The sequence below is a fragment of the Phlebotomus papatasi genome, chromosome 3 (genome assembly GCF_024763615.1).
Source record: "Phlebotomus papatasi isolate M1 chromosome 3, Ppap_2.1, whole genome shotgun sequence".
In the NCBI taxonomy this organism is placed as follows: domain Eukaryota; kingdom Metazoa; phylum Arthropoda; class Insecta; order Diptera; family Psychodidae; genus Phlebotomus; species Phlebotomus papatasi.
The window spans coordinates 15,442,494-15,458,536 of NC_077224.1; the positions used below are offsets into that span (position 1 = coordinate 15,442,494).

Consider the following 16,043-nt stretch of genomic DNA (forward strand, 5'->3'; position numbering starts at 1 on the left):
CCTGTAAATTGAAAATTTCACTTCGCCCATAAATCGAAGCAAATGAAATTTTTCAATTTTTCTTTACGTATAAAAAGCGAGGGAAATAATAACTTTGACTAAATAGTAGTTTGCTTAATATTCTTTCGAAAGTAAGTTATAACACCATTGAGAAAAAAAGAGGGTGCGATTAACTTTTTTTCCTCATAACTTTAACACCTTTTAGGTGTAAAAATATATCAACATTTTTTAATGTTAATTTTACACCTTTTTAAGGGTAAAATTAACATGAAAAGAGTAACTTTAACCCCCAATACACTTAAAAAGGGTAATACTTACACCGATTTCGGATCAATAATGCAGGGTAAAATTAACATTTCCGGAATGTTATTTTAACTTTTTCGGATTTCTCTCAGTGACCTCACTACTGTCTAATTCTACCCCTGACTAATTCTGTCCCGGTTTTATGACAGTTGTCGGAAAAAGATTTTTACTTTACTTTTTCAATGATTTGCGAAAAATAGCCCAACAGAGGAAGACACACATTTTCTTGTTCTTTTCTCGCTTCGGCTAACGTTATGCGAAGTCTTTGCTCGAAGTAGATTAGATTAGATTAGATTTGTACATGGGTGGAGACGTTTAGCGCTTCCTTCTACCGCGGCCTTATAGTCCTATTGTAGAAAACCCTGTAAAGAATTATAAGCCAGACAGTTTTAGACTTTTAAAGAAGTCTAGAATCTTTTCCGGCTTAATTTTCCAGATCTCATGCGGCTCTAGCACGTATGAGTCAAGAAGTACACGCCTCCTGCACATTATTGCTTCACAGTAGCATAAAATGTGAACAGGCGTTTCATCTTCCATTTCACAGAATCTACAAAGGTACTCCTGCGAAACTTTGATATTGTACAGATGCTTTCTTAATTGGCAGTGCCCTGTTACTAGCCCTGTATATTCTCTGAGTTTATTTCTGCTCAGCTTTAGAACTTCCCGAGTCTGTGACTCAGAGCGTTCTGTTAAGAACAATTTGGCCTGTCTGAGCCCTGTGCTATTAGCCCAGTGCTGAGTCTCAGTGGCCTGAGTCCATGTCTGGATTTCTTTCTTGATTGTGGCATCTGAGATGCCACAGAAAGGTTCTGGTCCAATAAAAGGTGAGTTTGACCCTTTTCTTGCAAGTTCGTCAGCGGCTTCATTACCCGGAATCCCCATGTGCCCCGGCACCCACATAAGAGTAACTCTATTGCGGGAGCTCAAAGTCATTAGCGACTCCAAGCAGCCTAAGACGAGCTTTGATGTTATTTTATCAGCCTTGAGAGCTAGCAGTGATGCTTGACTGTCTGATAAAATATAAATACGCTGACCTTGATATTGTCTACGTTCGTTTTCAAGTATACATGCCCAGATGGCTGTTACTTCAGCTTGGAATACTGTGGCATATTTACCCATTGGTATGTGCAGCTTGAATTTAGGCCGGAGTCCAAATACACCTGCCCCGGACGAGTCATCCATTTTTGACCCATCCGTATACCAAACAAGAGCACTTTGTTCAATGCTATTATGAATTGATTTCCATCTAGTACCCTCTGCAATGAGAACACTAAATGGTTTATCAATTTTGTAGGTCGGTGCCATCCTGTCTGACACCATTGAAAGGATTGGATTGTTCCTTATCTCGTTGACTAGGATATTATCCAGATTCCTTATCTTAATGTTGCCGGATGACATCAATCTAGTGAGAGAAGCCCTAGCACGCTCCTCTAAATGTATATGTAAGGGAGGTATATAAAGCATCCTTTCCATAGCAAGGGTTGGAGTCGTCGTCATTGCTCCCGTAATTAACAGGCAAGCTAATCTTTGCAGTCTAGTAAGACTGGTTCGAGCTCCTTTCAACTCTATCACGCGCCACCATACACATGATGCGTAGGTGATGATAGGTCTGACGACAGTTCCATATATCCAACGCATAAGTTTTGGATTTAGACCCCACGTTTGGCCAATGTATCTTCTACAAGTCCAAAGTGCTGAACGGGCCTTGTTTGTAACATTGTTCAAATGAGATTTCCAGCTAAGTTTGCTATCGAGGATAACTCCAAGATACTTAGTCTCGTTTGAAATCTCAATGGTTTCACCATCCAGAAGTGGCATCCTTTCAAAGTGCAATTTCTTTCTTCTGGTGAATGGGACTATTACTGTCTTTTTTGGGTTTATTCTCAGTCCCTGCTCTCTGCACCAAGTCCCTGCGGATTTGAGAGCTCTTTGGACCTGCTCCATTAGGGTGTTTTCAAACTTCCCCACGGCCAGAATAACCACATCATCTGCATAGCCTTGAGCGGTTACGCCTTGTTCATTTAGTTTCGTCAGCAGATCGTCTACAACCAGCGTCCAAAGAAGGGGCGACAGTACCCCACCCTGAGGACACCCTTTAGTTGCAGAAAAAGCTGTCGTTTGAGCTAAATATTGTGTTACGATCCTCCTGCTCCCCAACATTGTCGCTATCCAGCGACAGGTTGTAGAGTCGACACCCCTGTTGTTGAGGCATCGCTGAATTCGATCGTAAGATGTATTGTCAAAAGCTCCTTCAATGTCTATAAAAGCTGCTATTGACACTTCTTTTTGCTGCAAAGCCTTCTCGATTCGATCTGCAAAAGCAAAAAGAGCCGTTTCAGTGGATTTGCCTGCCTGATATGCATGTTGATCCTGATGTACTGGCCTGTATGGTAAGACATCGTCTCTGATATGCCTATCAATGATTTTCTCCATTATTTTGAGGAGAAAGGAGGTAAGACTTATTGGCCGATAAGACTTAGGATTGTTTCTCGGCCGCTTACCCGCCTTAGGAATAAAGATCACGTTAACCATTCTCCATGGTTTCGGCATATATGCCCAAGCATGACTAGTTCTCATAATCTTTAACAAGATTGGAGCTAGAGAGTCAGCTCCATGCTGCAGCAGTGCTGGAAAGACGTTGTCCATCCCTGGGGTTTTGAAAGATTTAAACGACCTAATTGCCCACTTCACGCTGTCAAGTGTAAAGATCTTTTGTGACATTTTGAAGTCAGATCGCTGCGGTCTATATACAGTCGCAGGTGTTGCTTCTGGTTCAGTTGTTGTTATTGTCGCCCCTGGAAAATGTGTATGAAGCATAAGATCCATACTCTCTCCAAGAGTTTCAGTATAGCTGCCGTCCTCTTTCTCTAAAAGGCCAATTTTTGCAGAACTGTCCTTAGCGAGAAACTTGTGCAGACGAGCACATGTTGGCATGTCTTCTACTTCCTCGCAGAATTTGCGCCATGAGTCCCTTTTGGCTTTCCTCAGGGCTTTATTGTAGGATGTCAGGGAAACTTTATAAGTCTCCCAGTCACCGTTCCTTTTGGCCCTATTGAAAAGCCTACGAGTCTTTTTCCGTAGCTTCGTAAGTTCAGAGTTCCACCAAGGAACTGTATTATCAGTTCTAGTTGGAAATGGTCTGTTACTATGGAAGTATGCCTCCATAATTAAGTTGTTAGTATGTTCAATGGCATAGTCAATGTCACTCGGACTTCTGATGTTTTTGTTGAAATCCCGTAGCTCAACGGCCAGTTTCTCTTTGTAAACTGCCCAGTTGGTTCTTTTGGGATTTCTACGTTCCTTCTGGTCGTTCAGCCTAGACACTTCAATATTAAAATTGATGTGTCTGTGATCAGACAAGGAAGATTCATCAGAGACGTGCCAATTTTTAATTTTGTTAAACATTCGATTGGAAGTTAGTGTTAAGTCTAAAACTTCCATTCTCACCCTGTTTACAAAAGTTGGTTTATCCCCAATATTAGCAATTTCAAGCCCATGATTAGAGATAAATTGTAATAGTGACTCACCCCTATCGTTGATATTGGTGCTTCCCCATAAGGTATGGTGCGCGTTTGCGTCGCATCCAATTATGAAGCCGAGACCCCTCCTGCTGCAGTAGTCGATAAGCCGGCCTAAATGTATAGGAGGGCAGTCCTCGTCTCCAGGAAAGTATGCAGAGCATACAACAAATGAACGTCCGTTGTTCCCACACTCAGCATCCACAAGGGCTGCTACCATATCTCGGGAACAAAATTCTGGGATAGAACAAATGTTAATAGATTTCTTATATACAATACACGCTCTAGGTCTTTCATCGTGTACGTCACAAAGAATATCACTTACCCTGCTACTTATACCCCTGATACAGCCTTGGAAAACCCAAGGCTCTTGAACAAGAGCAAAATCTAATAAGTTTCTGGCGAAACAGCTGCTGAGAACAGCTGACGCCGCTTTTGCGTGCTGCAGGTTTACCTGTAGCACTTGGAACTTAGTGTGTGACATCATTTTTTGTCAGGAACCCTCAGTCGTTCCTGTATACCGCCACCGCCCGATTTCCCACGCGGGTTGGAGGTAGAGCGTTTTCTCGCTCCCTCTTTATCCGGAAACGTTGGTTTTCTGGTAATCGGAGGACATCTTGGTGTTGAAGTTGATCCTTTGTCCTTGATCTCAGATCGAACTCCGGATGGCGTTCTCACCGTCGAGTCCTTTTGCTTGCTTGGCCCCGGTGTGGGTTGGCCTTTGGTTACATTGGACCGAACAGCCCTCGGCGTCTGTAAGGATGTCGGTTGTGAAACCTCATTCTTATTCGCCTCGTGCGTATGATCCACCGCAGGTTTCACCACATCCGAGTTAGCAGCGTTCTTCTTCTTCTCAGGCTTGGGTTTCGGCTTTCTCACGCCAGTTTTAAGCCTGATCTCAATCTGTCTGAGTAGGTAGAAGACTTTCATATTCACCTTCTTCAGTTTATTGATAGAGTTCTCGTCGATTGAAAGGACGATCGTCCGTCCCTTCTCGTCAGTGTCGATCTTCAGAACTCTCCATCTTTCCGTCTGCAGGTCATTCTGCTTACGGATGCGCTCGAGAATAGATCCCGGTGGCGTTTTGTCAGTTGCCGGTATCCACATCGTGCATGTCGCAGTTTTTGGCATATTCTCGCCCTTCACCGCTTTAACTTGGACTCCCCCCACGAGCTGTTTCTGAGTGACCACGCCCATGATCCATCCTTCAGAGATTTCATCTGCGCAGTCAACCATCACCCAACCCGGGCGGGTAAACCAATTCCTGAACTGTACTCTTGGGCCGTCTTCGGGAATGTTAACAATCTCTTCGGACAACGCTGCCTCGAGCAAGTTCATCTGCTCCCTAGTGAGCATCTGCACCGGGTGTTCTTTGTGAATAAGACACACCCTGAAGGTTTTAAGAGTCTCACTGTAGGACACATTCGCCTTAGGCTTCTTAGAGTCTCTGTTCTCCGGTGGCGTAGCGTTGTCGCTTCGCTTCCTCTTTTCCGAAGTAACAGGTGGCGATGGTTTGGGTTTCGAAAGCACCTGCGCTGCTGCGTCTTCATACTTTACACCACTGTCCAAAAGACGTCGCAAATGCTTCCGCTGTGATGTGGTGAATTTCCTCTTTCGGGGGGACTTCTATTGCGCGGGCAACGAAATATCCATTCCCTCCAATTGGACATTATTCTCCACATTTTTGTTGGCTGTCTCATTGGGAAGAGTTCTGTCGCTTCCCGCCGAAGTTGCCATTGTGGAACCAGTGTTAGACACTGTTTCCGTAATAACTGGAACGATGTCTGTATCCATCATGTCGTCGTCTTCCAGAAGCGTTCTGTCGATTCCTTCAGAGAGCGCCAGGTTTGATGCGGCGTTAGTCGCTGCATCAATCTCGGATAGATAAGTATCATCGTCCTGGTTAATAAGTGCGTCTGAAAATTCAGACTCAGATTGGTTTTGGTTTTCCATACCGTGCTCCATAAGTAGTCCCACGAGTAGCGCGAGAAAGACAGTCACCCGCGGCAGAGCTCCGCATTACCACGGGAAGGCAGTTGTTAAACTGGAGGTTGCCTGGTATCCAGAGTTCGCAACTAAAGATCAAGCACCCCCTTGACCATGCAGCCCTCGGCGTCGCTGTTCAACCTTGGCTTGGGGTTTTGGGCTGGTCCGCGATGTAGTTTTTGCCAGAAAGGATTTCTCGTGGACACATATAGCCAACACGTACCTTAACCGGTTTATAGCTACACTAACTACTACTACAGTACTAAATACTATATAAGTAGCCGTTCCCCTATCCGCCACCTGGGGACGCGCTCGGTAGGTTACCCAACCCCCGAGTTGCTCGAAGTAACGCATGAAAAGTTTGACACCACGTCGATTTTGATAATATTTTCCTTCATGTTCTTTCTTGATTTGAATTCTGGTTGACAAATTCTTTTCCCAGATAGTTATACTATGGAAATAAATGGTATTTATTGGGGTTTAATGTAAAGAATTTAAATCCCGTGAGCGTCAAGATTAAAAAAATCGCCATATTGAATTTTCGAATGTCAAATTTTAACTGGTTTTGATTTGAAATTAGTTTATTGAATCGGTTGAATATCCGTGAGTGACTTATTTTTCTCATTTTTACATATTTAATTTGTCCGTTTGCTTGTAACTCGTGCCAGAACATTCTAAAATGATCATTTAATTACCAATTTTTGATCCGCAATGCTGGGACGCTTTGCCATCTCTTTTGATAATAATAATAATCTTTCCGCTGAGAACAGATTTTCATACCTTAGACGTAGAAATAAGGGGAACAAGGGTCTCCTAAATACTACAAGTGTGTACCAGTAACCGTTTTGCTTCTACTTTATTATTTTAACCTTTCTAACAATGTCTAATGCATCATTTTGGCTGCAATATTTCTAATTGAAAAGAAAATTTTTTAAGTGGACTTACTTAGTTTGAATAGGGTTAAGATTTTCGGTACCATCTGGTTAAGGGGGGGGGGGATAGGTTCAGCCAGTCGCACCCCGTCGGACCTGTCAGTCGCTTTTCATAAGACGGAACCCTTTGTTTAATTCTGCTCTGGGTTGTAGCCGTATTTCTGCGGCTGCTATCTTCAAACTTAGTCCTAAAACTAATTAATTTTTTTCCTAAATATTCTTGATTTAGAATGTTTGTCATTCTTTCTTTACAGTCGAGTTCCTCAAATTTAAACTCCTCAAATTTGAGCGACGGTTGCATTCAATATGTAAAATGTGAGGTTATGTAAAAGAAATTTTGCATGGAGTCTGAATTAGAACTATTTTTCTCTGGTGTTTCCTCAATATTGTCGTATTATATTAATCTCCTCAACAAATTCCACCTATTTAACAACAAAATCTATTGATAAAATTCTCTAAATTTATTTTCCTTAATTTAGGAAAAGTGAATTTTACATGAATTTCGTTACGTTTTTGAAAATATTGTTCAAATTTGAGGAGTGAGAAATGTCATCTATACCCCCCAAATGTTCAAATTTGAGGAACTCTACTGTATTTCTCTTTTTGCCTTCATCGTTTTTTTTTATCACAATTGCAAGGTAGATGATTAGAGTTGGTAAATTTCATGAAATAAGATGATCCTATTTATTTATTTAAATAAAATAAAAAGTATCTAATAATAAATATCCGTTTGACAAACGTTCTATGTGAAACTGCCCCACTCTGCTCTATTTCAATAATTAACCACATTGAGGATTTTTCGCGTTTCTTCCGTTGAATTTTTATAGATAGTAAATTTTTTTTTAAAACACAAAATCAAAATAAAATTTAATTAAATAATAGTAGTTTTCAGAATTAAATAATAAAATTTATCAAATAATTTAATTTATTAAAATGTAATTAATTTAATAACATAATTAATTAAATAAATTCTTAAGTAAATCCAACATCAAAATAATGTCGTTACAGATTTTTTTTAGATAGCTGTCTTTTTCTCCGAAAATATTCCCCCGTTCCAGAAGAGTCGTAAGTCTTGGAACAAAATTATTTAACAAATGTACGAGATTTTTTGGAACGGAAGGGGTATTTTCTAAGAGAAGTCGCCTTTCTAGAACAAAAATAAAATCTATTTCAATATCAAATTTGCCCTTAAAAAGCAATATCTGGTTTAAAGGTTAACTAATTGAAAATAAATACAATAAAGTTACTTAACTTCGAACGTCATCTAGATAATCAAAAAATATTTAGAAATTAGTAGACAGATAGTAGGTATAACTTCATGATCTACGTACATCTTTAGTTGAACTTGAAACATATTGCCTTTGTTTTCATTTTTATAAGAATTATTATTTCTCTCTAAAAACTGAAGTATATTCATATTTTCTACAAATTTTCTTTCTGACGTGAGAAAGTTGACTTTTATTCAAATAACCTTTAAAAATTTTTTTAAAAAAATATTTTAAATTCAACCGTCGTCGTCGCATCGGTTGTTCAAAAGCGAGGAGTTCATATATTCTACAACGCAATTTAAATTCAAATTATACCTAAAATTTAACGGTCTTTATGTTAATACATCCTAAAATGCACAAATATTTAAAAGCAAAATGAATTCATTGACTATTCGAAGATAACAAACATCATAACATGACCGAAATTACACTCACAGTGGCCGAAATTAGAAGCTGGCCGAAATTTGGCACACTTCCCCTACTTACATAAATGTTTTTCTTGTGTTAAAAATGTTACATTGATACGCCAAAACACTAATTTGAATTTCGATGAAATCATAATAAAATTATATAATATTGATAGTTCAATAATGCCTAGCGCACAATCACTTTTGTTTTGTAAACATGTTTTTGGTATATGAGTGAGAGTGAATGAGATCTAGATCTAGTCATCTCGCTCACTCTCAGAGAAAAATTCGAAAACATATTTGCAAACAAAAGTTATTGTGCGTTGGGCATAATAAATGAAAAGTTCACTCTATTGGAGTCAATTTGGGTTCAAGTTGACTCTACCGGAGTCCGTAATGTAAAAATATAGCTGTTGACTCTATTGGAGATTGATTCTATCGGGGGTTGACTCTATCGAGGTCCCACTGTAGTGTGAAAATTACGTTTTCTGAACTTTAATATCTCATTTAGTAATAATAAGTTTTTGGGGTTGCGAATGGGGTTAAATCTCAAGAACTTGTATAAAACAGCTGTTGTATAAAAGTGCCCCACTCTTCCTCACTGTAAAATCTTCCTTCCTAAAAAGACAATTACTGTTGGAAAGCAGCCAAAATCTTGGACCATCGAGCAGGAATAAGCATAAGGGCATAATCTAATTTATTTTGATACTTGTTAGGCATTGTTATAACTGAAAGTATACTTTTGTTTGCGATAACAAGTCACGCAATTTTTTTTTCTTTCTCAACTTTCGCCTCAAATAAACTCAATGTGACATTCTGGGGCTTTTTTGTGTGTTCATGTTTAGTTCTCCACATGACTTGAAATTATTCACTTGATGAAAAGAATGGTAAGGAAATATATATTCAACCAAAAAAAATACTTTATGACTGAAACATTTACTAGAGGGAGAGGTTGGAACTTTTTTTTTGTGGTGTATGTACTGGACTATTCAATGAACTTGTAGCCAGGGAGGAACAAAAATTGACCCAGGAGCAAATAAACTGCAATATCAACAAAAAGAATGGCCTAAAGTTATGCCGTTGGGACTTTAATATGATGGAATATGTATGATTTATTGCTCTGTGCATTTCCGGAAAGTTGGTTTGGGTTTATTTGTCTTAGAAAATATATATATATTGATAAATATATATGTGATTGAGGCCCTGGGGAAAAGCTCTCCCTCAAATCACTGTCGGTCACAGAAAACCACAAAATGAAATTATTATTCATCCCGGAGAGAAGCAGCTTCAGACGATTTGAACCATATAGAGATATATGAACCTTAATGCAACAAATCATTTGGATACTGGTGCAGAAATGAAATCGATTCTCAACTGCAAATGAAAGCTTTTCCACCACAAAATCACTCCATGGGATGGAGATGAGAGATGAACGATGTTAAAGCATTTGTCTGTGTCTGTACATGAAAACTTTTACCACCGAAAAAGCTCAGCTTTTTGGTTCTCTATGTATATAATATATATATAAACAATTTACCAAATCCAAAAGAGAACTTTTCCCATTGTGAATTACTTCAGCGAGAAAACTGATATTTCTCTCTATATCGATGATAATATATTTTATCATGTAACTATCATACATGGGGAGCGATAGATGCATATGGATTCTCACAGAATTCTCTACTGAGATCAAAATGAACAATTTTCCCAGGGGGATGTTCAAATAAACATTTCCACCATAATTTTTTCTCTTCTATCCATCAAATAAAAGAAGAAGAACGGGAGATGAAGCAAATGAATATTTTCAGCTAAAGAGCAAATTGCAAACCACTCGCAAAAGTTACAAATTCACGTTAAGGGAAGTGGCTTCTATCACGAAAAAAAGTACTCTTTAAATTTCCTTCCGCAGCTGCAGAATTAATGCTTAGGGGAGACTGGGGCACATGTAACCATTTTCGATAGATGCGAATTTGAGGTGATTTTCCAAGGACACCGTGATTTTTTGGAAAATATTTCTTAGCTCATGTTTTACCCTTGGGTATAGGCAATTCGTCGAGGGTAATGCGGATGCTGGAAAACAATTGAGTTTTCCATAAAAATAAAATTTGTGACTGTGCATTTTTCTCTTTTCACAAAATACCTGGGGTAGAATTAACCACTTTCTGGGGAGGATGTAAACACCTTTTTTCCCACTCTTGAAATTAACTTTGCACCACTCTCGATTATTTTAATTACTTAAGAGATATATAAAGACTGTATATTTTTCAAAAAATCATGACACTTTTTACAAAGAATAATTAAAATAGCAAAAAAACTAAAAGCATGCATATCAAAGACATTTTTCAATGGATTTTCCCCATATTTTGACATCATGTGACTTTTTATTGAACACAGCACCACCAATTTTTCCGTAATCTATGAATTATAGATATTTCGCATGAAGGTCAATTTCCCGCTCTTTTACCTACTCATTTTGTGAAATTGAAATTGCCTGGTTACATCTACCCCAAATGCTGTTTTCTGACCAATTATTAATTCTTTTGAAATAATGAGAATCTCAATTTGTCTAGTAAATCCATAAATATAATCTTAAAAGATGTAGGAAAGAACTGGTATTGCTACATTTCGATTATTTTACACAGTTTTTAATTTCCAGGTGGAAATCCAAATGATCAAAATAATCGAAATATCAACATTTTCAGGAAAATGATTTTTATTTTTAAAGTATATTAGGATTTTATTGACCAATTTATCTGTGGACATACATCCCCATGGTATCTATGAATGCTTATGGGTTTTATCCTCTGGAGTCTTAAAATTAATGAAAAAAATCACAGTGTTTACAACTACCCCAGATTACTACTGCCCCAGTTCCCCCTATGCTGTATTTTCAGCAGAGAATGCTTCACAAAGTCCATAGTACGAATTTATTGTTCGAAATCTACAAGTAGATATAATGTATACTAAGCACTTGATCTACTGAACCCTTGAGAAAATTCTATCCTCATCCCCAAGTAAAATAATTTTGGGTTGATTTTGAAAAACACTTAAATTTGAAAATTACATTCCCAGCTGTCCAGACCAAATGCTAACTGATTTAAATTCAGCAGAAAGCAGTATTTTCAGCTGAATTCTGCTAACGCTGAAACAAGATTCGCAAGGTAGTACATTCTCCATATATTTGACTAGAATTTTTTGTTCGAGAACTGCTGACCGGTCAGCATATTTTCTCTAATCGACTCTACAAAAATAAGCTAAAACAAGGTATCTTTTTCAACTAACTGTGCTCACTGGGGTCTGACACAACGCAGCGAGCACAGTTAGCTGAAAAACGCAGCGTTTTCAGCTAAATAACTAATAAATGCTAATAAATCAGCAAAAATATGCTAACCGGTCAAGGGTTCTCGAATAAAAAGTGCTAGCCAAATATAAGGTAATTGCACTGCCTCCTCAGCGAGCACAGTTAGCAGAAAAAATTGCATTTTCAGCATTCTTTTGCTGAATCGGTCTGCAGCTCTCGAACAAAAAGTGCTAAGCAAATATATGAAAATGGCACTGTTTAGCGCTCGCAGCGGATGATGGCAGAACTAAACACTGTCGGTAGATAACGCTGGAAACCATTTAGCAGATTTTCTCTTTCATTTTTTTTTCTTTTTCTCTCAAAATGAACTTGGAATTTCCTCTGAAATTATTTATCAACTTGGAGAGATTTTAAATACCTTTAAAGTCAGGAAAATATGTCAATGAGTTGGAAATCATTTTGCGTTGACTATACCATTAAATGAAAATTATATAGGCTCTAAATTTCATATGTTCTTAGTCTTTTAGTATTTAAATGAGTTTCCGAAGTTTTTTTCAATATTTCTCGATTTCAGAATTCATGATATGTTAAAATATCTTGAAAATTCCCAAGAATTTATTTGGTTATTAATTTTCTGAAATAAGCGGACAAGAATTCTTGGCAATGCAATTTTAATTTAGGTGTATTATATATATTTTTTTGTAAATGGATTCATAATATTTTTTTTTATTCTTTTAAAAAATTAAACAATACAAAAATTAAATTGGTCGGAAAAATCTTCCAAAAAGAACAAATAGTTAGATAGAATTGATTATTCATCAAATATTGGAATAAAAATCCATAATTTTAATCAATTTATTTTTAGTGTCCAATTTTACCCTCAAACTGTCCGAATTTAGAAACTGTACAAAATCATGAGTTCTTTCCCTAATTTTCAACTGAATTATGTTAATTTTAAAATGATCACACGTAATGGCCTCTACACACTAGGAACAATTTCTTTAAGAAAAGTCTTTTCAAAGAAAATTTCCGAAATTTCCCCTATCCTTGTAGGCAGAACCGTCAGATTTAAAAAATGGCAATTTGTGACGAAAATTGCTTCTAGTGTGTAGACACCATAAGGCAGTGCAGTTTCCATATATTTGATTAGCATTTTTTGTTCGAAAAGTGCTAACCGTTTAGCTTATTTTTGCAGATCGACTCAACTTTGATTGTAACTCCTGCTTTGACTCAAACTTTGTGAAGGTTTTGGTTTAATACAAGAATAATATCGATTTTATTACTAATTAAACTGTATTAATGACTTCGCAGTTTTTTATTAATTTCTTTTTTATTGAACCCATAAAACTATCTCAAGAACTTCTTTGAATCCAATCAAGCCAATCCTCATGTACTTTCAGAATCTAAAACAAAATTTTCACAATTATTTTTATTTAGATTTCAACCAATGCAATATACTCTTATTATCATCATAAAACTATTATAGAAAACTATTGCAATTAAATTACTTCGATAAATAAATTGCAGTAGTTCAGAATTTGCTGAAGTTAAATGTTTGGGTTTTATAAAGTTTAATAAAATTAATTGGAGAACTTAAACTATAAATGTTTGAGTTTAATGTTTTTAGTAGATATATGATTTTACAGCTACCCCTTCCTAAACTACCCCTATCATCCCCTATCTCAGAAGAACAGTACATTTACTACTCAAAATAACTGTATTTAATAGAGTATTTAGCGTTTTAAATTGTTGTGAAACGTTAAAACGGAAATTTGAAAACATTTTTAATTATTAACCGATGATTGACTTTTTAATATTCTGTACCGTGTGTTTTTTAATTGCTACAAGTATTTAAGAAAAAGTCACTTTTAAATAAATCGTGGAAAGTGCTGTAACAGGGCTGAAAGTGTTATTTAGTGGCCGAAAGTACTGAAACATGCATAAATTGATGAAAGCGCATTTTTAGTACCACTCGTGCTCTACAGAGAGAGAGAGAATATTCAGCAAAATTATTTTAGTTTTTTTTTTATAATTCAAATGAAACAATTTAATTTGACTGTCCGATATTTTACTCAAAGTGGGCGATATTTTAAACTGTCCGAAATATTGCTTCATCTCTCCAAAACTATGTTAGGACAAAAATTAGAAGAGTTAGAGGGTTATAAAAGCTTGAAGAGACCAATAAAATAGGTACTCTTTAACAATTAAAGGGAAGATTTTGAAGCTTTGAATGAAGAAAGCTCCTCCTCTATTCCATGAAGTATTACTAAATAACAATCATTACATATTTAAAATCACAAAGTCATGCAAATTTTCATTGAAATCCTAGTCAAATAGCCGCCAATATTTTCTTACTATGAAGAAACTTATTTGCTGAATGGCGCCAAGAATAATGAAATACTTTTAAGCTTAAAATTTCAAGCTGACACCCAATAATTTGAGGATATATCCTTAAGGCATCTGTGACTCGGATTTTAATAGAAAGTATTAATTAAATAGAATTAAAATGAAGTGACTACAATTGTATGTGATACTCGTACACAAATTTTAACATAAAACAGAGCAAAGCTACAAAGAAATGAGCTTTTTTGCGATAATGGTGAGTGAGAAAATTTCTCTATCCAGAATGAAGTGGCAACATTTGTTGCTATATAAAAGAAATTTGAGTATTTCTTCGATAATTATGGTTATTTGAGAATGGCAATACGGAACTGATCAAATACTTTGAATTGGGAATTCTAAAGTGTCTAGATAATGAAAGATTTAAGGAAACTGTACCAAATTTCGGCATAGGGTAATTTGGAATCATGTCTAATATGGTACTTTGGGATTTCCTAAAAGTTTTAGATGTCAAAAAGGAAAACGCAATAAAGAAACACTCTCGAATGTAAAGTCTTGTACTTCTTCATGGATTTATTTTTATCTTTGACCATCTGAGACAGTTAGAAAATCTCAAAATTCGAAAAAATACATGATTCTGAATTACCCCATCTTACCCTAGTTGCAATTGTGATAGTTTATTACCTATGTTTTCTCTAAAATTTTTGTTAATATTGTTAATTACATTTTAAAATGAATAAAAATACAAATATTGCTTTGAGTAATATTTCGGACACCCCGATTCTCGTAATTTCTTGCCCTTCCGGAACTATTCTAATATCTTTTTCACATTATCTTGTTTGTAGGGTAACACTTTTTACATTGTACAACCTCTATAAAGAATTTAAAGAAATCAAATATATGTAATTTTACGAAACAAGAGAAGTGGCCGAAATTGCAATCTGGACGAAATTAGCATGAAGTCTTCTAGTACATAGAAGTAAAGGAAAATGTGAGGTTTCCGGTCCAACTCAACCTTCTGGCTTTTGCGAACGAACTAAAAGTCCAAGTGGTGAAATGGGTGAAACGCAATAAGAAAGTTTCTCCACATCACGGGAAAAGTAAAATACTTTAGAGTGTCGTCACTAAACTTTACTTTCCACATAAAAAAAACTAAAACACACAGATTTATTTACATTCAAAATAATAGTACACCGCTTGCGGCGTGTTGAGTAGGAGGTGCTGAAATTGGGTGGGAATTCAATTGCTCAATTCGCTTTGAACTCCTTGCACCAACAGCAATAAACGGTGCCCCTATCCTATCTAATTGTAGAGGAAAATTGGTCAGAATCTAGAGAGAAAATAAATTAATAAAACGCAAATCTTGAATGAAAGACATAGAAATCTTCCTCCTCAAAATCTATCAAGAGAGCAGTATATATATTCCCTTTATTTTTTAAGACCTTAGCATTTCTATCTTCTACCTCTCAAGGGCCAATTTTTTCAACATATCTTCGCGGTTAAGATGATTTTCGAGAAATACTGCCACATTGTTATTCGGTTGGATCCATCTGTCCGTCTAATCTGCCTATCCGTCAGTCAAAATAGAGGCTAAACGGTTAACGATAACGACTGAGGACCTTCAGAGACCCTCTCCCCTACACATAAATTTACCCAAGGACCATGAATGCAATCTTTATTTTTCTCTTACATCTCTACTTCCCTTTCAAAACCAGGCGGACATTCCGTCCGCCAAATGGTTAAAAGGCTATACAGAGCATATTTCTCAACCGATTTAGGCAAATTTGCCTTTGTAGGAAAGGTCTTGGAATAATTCTAAGCTTAGCTGTAAATCGGTTCAAATTGGTTGCGTATCGATAAACTAAAGAAAACAATTGCGCAGTGAGAAGAACTTTACAAAATCCTCAAATTCATGAACACTACACAACTAGAACATTCTTTTCTATAAGGGAGTGTGGGGTAGTTTCACGTACACATTACTTTCGAAA

At 36.6% G+C, this 16,043-nt stretch overlaps 1 protein-coding gene across 2 annotated transcripts in view; it reads right to left on the reverse strand.

Moving 5' to 3' along the window:
- The window catches only part of LOC129807834 (regulator of G-protein signaling 7-binding protein), a 116,926-nt gene that overhangs the window by 68,091 nt on the left and 32,792 nt on the right, over window positions 1-16,043 (reverse strand). The gene's annotated exons all lie outside the window — the stretch shown is intronic.